Source organism: Oryctolagus cuniculus, chromosome 9 (assembly GCF_051225735.1).
Source record: "Oryctolagus cuniculus isolate XC-2025 breed Fujian yellow rabbit chromosome 9, ASM5122573v1, whole genome shotgun sequence".
Classification (NCBI taxonomy): Eukaryota; Metazoa; Chordata; class Mammalia; order Lagomorpha; family Leporidae; genus Oryctolagus; species Oryctolagus cuniculus.
In genome coordinates this window covers 24,153,296-24,165,418 of record NC_142875.1, presented here as the reverse complement: position 1 = coordinate 24,165,418, position 12,123 = coordinate 24,153,296, and positions in this window count along the sequence as shown.

Sequence of the window (12,123 nt, the reverse complement as noted above, 5' to 3'; positions counted from 1 at the left end):
CATAACAGTATAATATACATTCACACTTCCCACCCTTGTCTTTATTTAGACATTACAGGGCAGTTAGGAATTTGTCTACCATGAAGGAAAAAATACACCTCTTTTCTGATGTATCCTATAATCTCTAGAGAAAGAGTGAACAGGTAGTACTAATGTTCCTAATATAAGAATAGCTTTTCTGATTCTGTATTTGAATAAACCCTATTATAGAAGTTAGCTGCTCTCCTGCTCACTGTAAATGAAGACCTCTGTACAGCAATGCATTTTTTAATTATTATAAGAAATATAATAATTTAAAAGTACTACTTATTTTCTATTTACTGTATGCCAGTAATTTTCAAAGGTTAAGATCCCGTAAAGAAATAAAACATTTGTGAGTTATTTTTAAAAAGCTGTAGGCTAAAAACAAAATACCAAAATTAAAAGGCAAAAATATTGACTTAAAAAAAGTTTTGTGAAGAATAGAAACATGATTTTTTAAAAATTTCCAACTTTCAAATATTATGACAGAAATTTATGGAGATCTTAGAATTATGTGTCTATGGACTACTGTAAGAAAAAAATCACATTAGAAATTTGAAATTATAGTTTCTAAAATTAAAATATGCTCATAAATTTATTGGAAGGCTAATTTGGTAATTTATTTCAAAATATGTAAAAATAATTTAAAAATTCCTTGATTAATAATTTAAGAGACAGTCAATCTAGAAGATGAAAAATACCAAAAATCAAAACATATTAAAGCATTGTTTTTTTTTTAATTTAATTTTTTTTTATTTTTTGACAGGCAGAGTGGACAGTGAGAAAGAGAGACAGAGAGAAAGGTCTTCCTTTTGCCATTGGTTCACCCTCCACTGGCCGCCGTGGCTGGTGTGCTGCGGCCGGCACACCGCGCTGATCCTATGGCAGGAGCCAGGTACTTATCCTGGTCTCCCATGGGGTGCAGGGCCCAAAGACTTGGGCCATCCTCCACTGCACTCCCTGGCCACAACAGAGAGCTGGCCTGGAAGAGGGGCAACCGGGACAGAATCCGGCGCCCGGACGTGGACTAGAACCCGGTGTGCTGGCGCCGCAAGGCGGAGGATTAGCCTAGTGAGCCGCAGTACCGGCAAAGCATTGTTAAAATATTTTTAAGTTGTCTTCATTGAAATTTATTTTTCTTTCCCTTAAAGATGGTACCATATTACACACACACACACACACACACACACATACATAAACATCCTATATACATTTAACACGTACCTCCTAATTCCACCATTCCCTCCTTTAGGTACTTCTTATATAGTCAAAGAAATTGGAGGTAAATTTTGCAAGTTGATACACCCCTTATTGTCCCTGGGATAAATATCTAGTTTGTAAATGCTTGTGACTTTCTTTGGAATATAAGGGATTGGAGATTTCTGCATCTCATCTGAAATTTTAGTTACTAACAATGCAATGTTATTGACCACATTGTTTATATGATCTGCCTTTTTAATAATGTCTCACTACCAGTAAATGTGTCTCAAGAATGATCATATAGTATTATACAATTAGTGTCCTCATTTTATCACATCTGAAATGAAAATATAATAGTATCTATATAATATTTTTTGCAAGAATAAAATAAAATAGTTGACATTGTGGCATAGTGGTAAAGCCACTGCCGGCAGTGTTTTCATTGTATGTGAGTGCTGGTTGTCATCCCAGCTGCTCCACTTGTGATCCAGCTCTCTGCTAATGCCATTGGAAAAGCAGTGGAGATGGCCCAAGTGCTTGGGCTCCTGCAACACATAAGGGAGAACTGAATGAAAATCCTGGCTCCTGGCTATGGCCTGGCCCAACCTTATTGTTGAGCCCATTGGAGTAGTGAACCATCAAAGAAAGACCTCTTTCTTTCTCTCCCTATTTTCTAACTCTGACTTTCAAATAAATAAATCTTTTAAAAAGAATAAAATAAAAGACATAAAGCATATAACAGAATCCCTGGCACATATTAAATGACTGACAGATATGATTGTTATTCTTATAATCACATCCTTCTTCTTGATTTAATAGGGGTATGTTCTCTGCACCCTCCTCGATAACAACAGAGTAATAGTTTTATAGAACTGTCACTCTACAGGGAATTCAGAGAATTTTAATTTAAATTCTACTTGTCTAACAAATTCACCCAAAGAAAATCTTTAACCTACTTAAGTTTTAACTCGATGATCAATGATATTGGAGATGTTTTCTAATATTTATTGTTTTTTTCATATTTAAATTATGATTCTGCCTTAATAACAACATTTATTCCTTTATGATAAGGAATAAAAGTAATATCAACCTAAAAGAATCTGGTAACAAGAACATTCCTCTGCAAGCTACCTGATTCCATGGTTCCCTAAGTCACCTGCCATCAGTGACAGGTTGTTTCCAAAGAAATGATAGTCATTTAATCAAAGAATGTAAGGCCAAGGTAAGAGACCTGGCAGCCAAAATGGAACATCACCTTAACTGACAGTTTCAATAAAAGTGTATGCTCTACAGGGAATAGATTAATTGAGCCTAATCTCTCTTCCTTTTCCCCAATTCCATTAACAGCAAGTATACCATGAAAGCATGGTGAAACATCCCTTATTCCAGACCATGGATAGAAAATGTATGTTTGGAGGAAGGGATTTTTTAAAAATATATTGGGGTTAGATTTGCTTGACTCTATCGCGTTCCAAGTTTTTAATTTTCCTGTGTTCTTGACATAAGATTCTAAATCATTTGAATATTTCATTGATTTATAAACTTTAGAGTAAAATATAATATCATACTTTTCATTCAATCAGTAAGGTATGTTAAATTGGATCCATTTGAATTGTTTTGGGATCCAAGTAGGAATGCCTTGTAAACATTTGTATAAAGTGATATGGAGGCTGGAAATATACATTTGTTGTTCAGCAGGTAGTTCATATGATTAAAGGGAGAATTAATGAGGCTAGCCAAGTGAGCACATGCAAAAAGTGGTGGAAGCCTAGGTTGATGACCTAAGAGAATTTTGCTTGAAAAATTTTATTAAACAAAAGGAGAAAATCTAAGATAATGTGGTATCATAGAAAAATGTGAAAATAGTGCTTTGGAACAAAAACATGTTTCTTTGGGTGTGAATATTGACTTTTAGGTACTGCAGAACAATGAAGACATAAAAATTTCTATTGTATTTTGAATTTGGGTGGATTTTGAATTATGGTGGAATGAAAAGACTTGGTTGAAGTCTACTGATTTATTAACTATTTCACCAAATATTAGTGCCAGAGCTCCTGTGCACTGAAGTTGTCAAGATTTTTGTGGCCCAGAATTTTTCCTTTAGGATTTATTTATTTATTTGGAAAACAGAGTTATATTTATAGATGGAGTGTCAAAAAATTTTTTCCATCTGTCGTTTCACTCTTCACATGGTCTCAATGGCCAGGAATATGACAAGCTGAAGCCAGAACTCTGGAACTCCATCCTGATTATCCACATGGATACAAAGGCCCAAGCACTTGGGCCATCTTCCACAGCTTTCTAAGGTGCATTATCAAGGAGCTAGAACAGAAATGGAACAGCAGGGACACAAGCCAGTGCCCACATGGGATGCTGGCATTGAAGGCAATGCCTTAATTCACTAAGCCACAAGAAAAAATCCACCAGGCTCCAAAAAAAAAAAAAAAATAGTGGAAAAACAAAGACAGGCTTTTTTGTTTTTTTTTTTTTTTTTACATAACAAAGTGAATAAGTAAAAATAGGGTCGCAAGAATTGAAGTGCTGTGAAACAGAATAAAGTTTAAATAGGAAGTTTCTTTGGGAGACTGACATTTTAGGTAGTATGTTCGGGTTTCCTATTGTTTCTCTAACAATTTAAATTTTAACTAAAATTCTGACACATAAAGCAGCAAGTATTTATTTTCTTATAGTTGCTTATATTATAAATCTGAGACAAGTCTCAGTGGGCTAAAATCAAGATGTGGGCAGGTCTGCATTCTATTCTGAAAACTCTAGGACAGAATCCATTCCTCAGTTCTTTCCACCTTCATCAGGCCACCTCATTCCTTGACTAATGGCCTCCTTCCTACATCTACAGAGGCAGCAAAGGAAAGTTCACTTCTGTATGAATTGTGAATCTACGCATTATATTTTGTGAGTTACTCTCAAAGTGTGATTAGGAATTTCTGTTTTTTTCTCCATTCTAATATTATAGTTTTGGATTCTGCTGGGACATGGAAGGTCAAATGTTTATTAACGTGAGAGAATGGATAAGAGACATTGGTCTTGTTATTTAGGTACAGTGTAAAACTATGTTAGCATTAGAGTGTTAGAATCAATGTCAGCATATAAAAATATGATTTAAATTAAGTGTTCATTGATTTGTCACATTAATCTAATGACTCAGATGATTTATTTGGCTCAATCTTAATTGCTAAAAACATATTTTTGAAAAAAGGTGAAAGTATTTAAAATATTTCCTAAAATTTTTTTTGGGGGGAAGTGGGATTGAATACACAAGTATTTTTAATAAATTGGGTAGTTCTGAAAGGCAATTTAAGAGAGACTAATTTAGGCCAGCACCATGGCTCACTAGGCTAATCCTCTGCCTGTGGTGCTGGCATCCCGGGTTCTAGTCCCAATTGGGGCACTGGATTCTGTACCAGTTGCTCTTCTTCCAGTCCAGCTCTCTGCTGTGGCCCAGGAAGGCAGTGGAGGATGGCTCAGGTGCTTGGGCCCTGCACCTTCATGGGAGACCAGGAGGAAGCACCTGGCTCCTGGCTTCGGATCGGCGCAGCATGCTGGCCACAACGCGCCATTCATAGCGGCCACTTGAGGGGTGAACCAATGGAAAAAGGAAGACCTTTCTCTCTGTCTCTCTCTCTCTCTATCTCTGCCTGTCAAAAAAAATTAAAAATAAAAAAATTAAAAAAAATAAGAGACTGATTTAATCCTCAGAATCACACTCAGACTATATCTTAATCTCTTTTCCCTAGATCACAAGCATTGTAATATCTGACTTTAAGAAACTTATAAATTTTGACCTTTTTAGGAATATTCCAGATTATTCAATATCCCTATCTTCAATTAATGTCTAAAGCATCATAATATTCTGTTCTATGTCACAATTTTAAGGCAACTTGTACATCAGCTTGAACCTCACCTCAGCTCTCGCTTCATATAAAAATCTGTTACCCCAGTCTGAATCCCCCATGTCCTCTTTTGTTCATAACTTTATTTTTCTTGAATTCTCCTGTTTTTTAAGCCTTATTTTCTGACTAAGTCTTAAACTTTCCCAATTGGTTTGTGTTATGATCTGCCATTTATCAATCAGGATGCAAGCAGAAAGTCTTGGGAGATATTGAAACAAGTTTTCAATCTGTTTCTGAGATACATGATGTAGAGCCAGTCATTGCATAAGACTGTTTTCCAAAAAGAGGAGCGAGTAGCTTCTGTGGAATGTGTTCCTGTCCAGTGTTCTCAGTCCCACTTACTAAAATGTTCCCAGGTCGAATTCTAAGGTCCCATGCTTTACTTAGAAGACTAAAATATGTGGTTTTCATTACAAAGTTTTGGATGTCAAACCATTGCTCTAGTCCTACTTTTCAACACATTCTTCCTTATGGCTGCAAAAGTTAAGAAAATGTGCTATAATAGTAGACATAAATGCTCTCACCTCCAAGAAATGATAAATACAAAATTTGATGGATATGATAATTAGTCTGATTAGATATGTATTAAGGTTCCATAGAGAAAGATAACCTATGGAATATGGATATAGATGATACACATATGTAAGGAGATTTATTAAGATAATTGGCTTCTGTGATTACATCTGAGAAGTCCCATAACAGGTTGTCTACAGTACAGAGACCCAGGAATGCCTGTATTGTGGCTCAGTATGAATCTGAAGGTCTCAGAACCAGGGAAGCTGAGGGTGTGACTCTCAGTCCGAGGACAAAAGCCTTAGTACCAGCAAGGGGTCCACATCTGTGAGTTCTGGAATCTAAATACCAGCAAGCCTGGAGTTCTGGTGTTTAAGGCAAGAGATGAGTGCCCCAGTTCTGAGGGGCAGGGTGGGGGAGATTACTTAACCATCTGTATTTATTCTCTCTAAACCACAAACAAAATGGTGGTATCCACTCATATTAAGGGTGAGTTTTCCTCATGTAGTACACTCAGACTCACATGATAATGTCTTTGAAGCATCCCCACAGCTATACCCAAAATGATGCTTTTCTAGCTTCTAAGAATTACTTAATCCAATTAAATTGACACAAAGAGTTGACCATCATATAATCATTCCAGAATGTAACCTGTATTGAAATGTCACATTGTAGTCCAAAAGTATATCCAATTACTTTGTCAATTAAAAAGAAAACTAGACAACAGAAGTTACTTCTAATGCCTCCAAATAATCATTGAGTTTTTTTACAACATGCTGAAAGATAGAGAAAAGCTGTTTGAATCCTTTCTTTTGAGCAAGATTTCTAAATCTGTTAAAAGGAGACACCCTGCAGAACATTTTTTTTAATTATTATTGACTCTATATCAACTAATGCAGTCACCTTCCAACTCTACCTTGCATCTGAACTTTTTAATTAATTAACCCTGCTGAAAATCTTAGTAAATTAAACTCTGCTAAAAATCTTAGTAAATACGATACCAGCACATTCTGGAGATTATCACTCTAATTATCCACAAAAATATATCTCCATTGACATGTATCAATGAGAAGTGCAAACCTGAAATCTCATTCTGAGATTTGTAGATTTCAGGGTAATAAACTGTCTTAACACAGGTTCTCTCAAAAATTCAGCTAGGTATTTAGTTTATATGATGAGGATTCAAAAATTCATGGCAAAATAGAATTAAAAGATGATGTAAGGCGTAGGTTTTTGTCCTAGCATTTAGAAAATACTTAGGAAGCCCATGTCCTGACTTTGGCTCTTTACTCTAGGTTCCTGCTAATGCAAACCTTGAGTTGCAATGGTGGTAGCTCAAGTAGTTGGGTTCCTCCCACACATGTGAAAGACCTGGATTGTATTTTTGAATCTCAGCTTTATTTCAGGATTGAACAGCAGATAGGATCTGTGTGTGTATGTGTGTGTGTGTGTGTGCATATTATCTCTCTTTCAGCCTCCCAGTCAAATAAACATATTTTTAGATGGCTGAGTGGTTAAGATGATTAATATTTTCCATGAATTTTTGCATCTCCCTTATGATATGCTGTTTTGATAGTGGTTGGGAATATGATGGGTGAATTTCAGTATTACCAGGGCAATGGAGTGAGGGAACACATATGAGATGCAGGAAGAAGAGAAAGAAATCAGTTTTTGTTTACCAATAAATTCACAAGGGAAACAGAATTTCTCTGGTCTTGAATTGCTGTATCTGGAATTATCCATTTGGGTTTTTCAGAAAGGAAGTCAAGTTATTTATCTGGCTGCTCTATCATGTCATCTTTCATTATTCAAAGTTAACCTCATGAGGTTGAACACCTACACATCTCTGAACTTTTTTTCACTTTCCCTGCCTGAAAGTCACTCTAAAAGCTAGTGCCTGTGTGGGCCTATGTGACCTGGCCCTGGGTCCTAGACCTGATGCAACTTCTGCCTTAGTGGGTGAAATGATGGCAATGACAAAACTCAACTCTTGCAGAAGACATACTGAAACAATAATTTGAGGCCTAGAGAGATGATGGGGTTGATGAAGGAGTATAACCTGGGTATTCAGTCTGTTAATATTACATAATTTTATTATATTTATATTTAATTGGATATTCTGTGTTTGTGGATATATACCAATGACAGTGATAATATTCAAAATAGAAGGTATTTGCTTCTTTTTCCTTTTATAATTAACTGTGATTTAATATCATATCATTCCTAAAAAAGGATTTTTTAGTGGGTTTCATCTACATGCAGGTTGATATATTTTGGAACTTTAATATCTGCATGTAATAAAATTCTCCCAGATTTTATCATATGCTGTAGCAATGTACTCACATCCACAGTAATAACTGACATTACATGGACCAGGCCTATTAATTGCATAATTCAGGGATTGTAATCCTGCTCTAAAATTTCATTCATTTGTTGGAGATATACAATGCATGATGTAACAAATATATTTTCTTTATTCTTGATATTGAGTACACAAATTTCCACGGCACATGCTTAGTCCCTTTTAAGTTGTTAAGCCAGTAACTGCCTGTGCAGTCGGAGCTGTCAGTGTGAAAGATATGTCGATGCCAACTGTACAAATTCAAGATTATCTGGTTCATTTTGCAATGGAGCCCTTGTTTCTACATATTGAGATTCAAGCAGAAATGGAGAAAAATTTTTGAAAGTTTTGCCATTTAAGAATCTATTTTTTTCTTCCCTTAACTCACAAATTGCATTGTAAAAGGAATTTTTTCATCTTACGCCAACAAACTTTTGGCTCTGAGCTGAGTCAGTAAGTTGGTCCTGAAAACACTCCCAAGATAAGCATCATGTTATTTTAAAACTCCTAAAATTAAAAAAAAAATAAACAACATTCAAATCAATGGCTGAAAATTTATGGGGAAGGCATTTCACCTAGAGATTTAGACACTGATTAAAATGCCTGCCACCTATTGCTTGGATATGAACCTTGCCTCTGGCTCCTGATTTCAGCTACCTGCTAATGCAGACACTGGGAGGAATCAATGTTGACTCAAGTAATTGGGTTCCAGCTGCCCACATGAGATTGAGCTCTTGGCTCCTGACTTTGGACACATCACTGTTGGAGGCATTTGAGAGTGAGGCAGTGGATGGAAGCTGTCTCTGTCTTTGTCACTTTCTGTCTCTCTTGTAAATAAATAAAATTTGAAAGAAAGGAAAATTTACTACCTATTGGATAAATAAACCATCACTTATATCTAGATATGCTTTATTCAATAATGTGCACACATTTGTATTCTGGACTCCTGCACTTATTTAAAACTGTTTATAGAATCATTTCTGCCCTTTTTTTCTGCTGGCACAACTGTGTGGCCCAGTTGCATCAAAACAGATTGACAACAATTTTAATGGAAGATCAATTCTGTTAGACAGGGATAGATCCAATCAATTAGTAGCACAAGTCCCTAATGCAAAAACTGTTACAATTAGAATGCTACTTTGTTCTAGAATATGATTCAAAAAACTCTGGTTTAGTATTTTTCCCAAAACTTCCTTTTTATAACAAAATTCAAATACTTATAATAGTAGATAGAATATAAGAAAACCTCATGGATGAAACTTGATTTCAAAAACTATCAATTCATGTCAATCTTGTTTCAGATATACACTCAACACTCTCTTCAATACCATTATACTTAAAAGCTTTTAGTATGTATCATTGAAAGCTAAAGTTTTATTTTTAAAAATATAAGCATGTCGGGGCCGGTGCAGTGGCTCAGTAGGTTAATCCTCACTGGTATCCCATATGGGTGCCAGTTCTAGTCCCGGCTGCTCCTCTTCCAATCCAGCTCTCTGCTATGGCCTGGGAAAGCAGTGGAAGATGGCCCAGGTCCTTGGGCCCCTGCACCTGCACAGGAGACTGGGAAGAATCACCTAGTTCCAGGATTCAGATCGGCTCAGCTCCAGCTGTTGCAGCCATTTAGGGAGTGAACCAATGGAAGGAAGATCTCTTTCTCTTTCTCTCTCTCTCACTGTCTATAGCTCTATCTTCAAATAAATAAATGAAATCTTATAAAAATAAAAATATAAGCATGCGTGTGTACATCAGGTTGTGGCACATCAGGTTAAGCAGCTACTTAGGATGCCTGCATCCTGTATCAAAATACCTGTTGGATGCCCAGAAACTCTGCTTCCATTTCAAATTCCTGCTAATGCAACCTGGAGGTCAGCAGATAGATAAAGAGCTTAGATCCCTACCAAGTGATTTGCAATTAATAAAAAAAAAAATTTTAACTTTTTCAGTATTTGTAGTGACATATTTAGCTTAAATTCAAATGATAATGCTTCATTGCACATTAAAATGGTTCATAATGTTTACATTTATCCCTGAATGAATTTGAATATTTTATATATATTATATTAATATATTATAATAATTTATGTAATTAACTTTATTTGACATGACATTGAGTAAATGTGTTATGAAATATAAAATTTTCAGGGTCTGAGTTTTAGTGCAGCAGGTTAAGCCCCTGCCTTTAATGCCGGCATCCCATAGTCTAGGTGCTCCATTTCTGTTATAACTTCCTGATAATGTGACTGGATAGTTGGGTCCCTGCAACCCACATGGGAGACCTGGAAAGTTCTTGGCATCAGCCAGGTCCAGCATGGGTCATTGCAGCCATTTGAAGGGTGAACCAGTGAAATGGAAGATCTCTCTCCCTCCTCCCCCACCCTCCCTCCCTCCTTTTCACTTCCCCTCCCTCTCCCGTTCACTCTCCTTCTCATTCTTTCTTTCTTTCTGTAACTCTGCCTTCCAAAAATAATGTTTAACAAATAAAAACATAAAACTTTCATCATATGAAAATGCTGAAAATGGGATTTTGAATAATTTTCTTTCCATATAATAACAGGCAAATTCTAATTTTATGTGTTGGAAAAGAACTTCATATAGTGACAGAATTAGACAAATTAGTATTTATAATCACAATTAAACTTATTTCAAATACTATTCTATAGTGTTACTACATAATACATGCTCTCTAATACTTAGATATCAACTGAAATACTCCATTCTTTTTTAAATTTTATTTTTTTAATTTTTAACTTATTTAATAAATATAAATTTCCAAAGTACAGTTTACAAATTACAATGGCTTCCCCCCATAACTTCCCTACCTGTCAAACCCCTTCCATCACCTACTTCCTCTCCCATTCCATTCAAATCAAGATTCATTTTCAATTATCTTTTATACAGAAGGTCAATTTAGTATAAATTAAGTAAAAATTTCAACAGTTTGCAGCCACACAGAGACACAAAGTATAAAGTACTGTTTGAGTACTAGATATAGCATTAATTCACATAGTACAACACATTAAGGACAGAGATCCTACATGGAGAGAAAGTGCACAGTGACCCCCGTTGTTGATTTAACAATTGACGCTCTTATTTATGAAATCAGCAATCATCCGAGGCTGTTGTCATGAGCTGCCAAAGCTATGGAAGCCTCTTGAGTTTGCCAACTCCAATCTTATTTAGACAAGGCCATAGTCAAAGTGGAAGTTCTCTCCTCCCCTCAGAGAAAGTTACCTCCTTCTTTGATGTCCCGTTCTTTCCGCTGGGATCTCACTCACGGAGATCTTTCATTTAGGTCCTTTTTTTTTTTTTTTTTTTTTTTTTTTTTGCCAAGGTGTCTTGGCTTTCCATGCCTAAATACTCTCATGGGGCTTTTAGCCAGATCCAAATGCCTTAAGGGCTGATTCTGAGGCCAGAATGCTGTTTAGGATATCTGCCATTTTGAGTCTGCTGTGTATCCCATTTCCCATGTTGAATTGTTCTCTCCTTTTTAATTCTATCAGTTAGTTTATCAGACACTAGTCTTGTTTATGTGATCCCTTTTACTCTTAATCCTATCATTATGATCAATTATGAACTGAAATTGATCACTTTTACTAGTGAGATGGCATTGGTACATGCCACCTTTATGGGATTGAATTGGAATCCCCTGGCACATTAAGTACAACAGTGGGAATAAGATGGGGAGGAGATGTACAGTTCGGCAAATGATCAATTGGGCTTACCCCTAGTGGTATTTTTTTTATTTGATATGTAGAATTACAGAGAGAGTGGGGGTCAGGAAAGGGAGGGTGAGAGGGAAGGAGTAGGGTGGGAGAGAGAGAGAGTACGAATTGAAGAGAAAGAGAGAAGGGGGTGGAGTAATGTCTTCTATCCACTGGTTCACTCCTCAACTGTCTCCAGCAGCCAGGGCTAAGCCAGAACAAAACCAGGAGCCAGGAGCTTCTTCAGGATCTTCCAAGTAAATGCAGGGGCCCAAGCACTTGTATCATCTTCCATTGCTTTCCCAGGCATATTAGGAGGTAGCTGGAAGGGATGTGGAGCAACTGGGACTCAGACCAACACCCATATGAAATGCCAGTGTCATAGGCAATGGCTTTTCTCTCTATTCCACAACATTGGCCTCAAATATTCCATTCA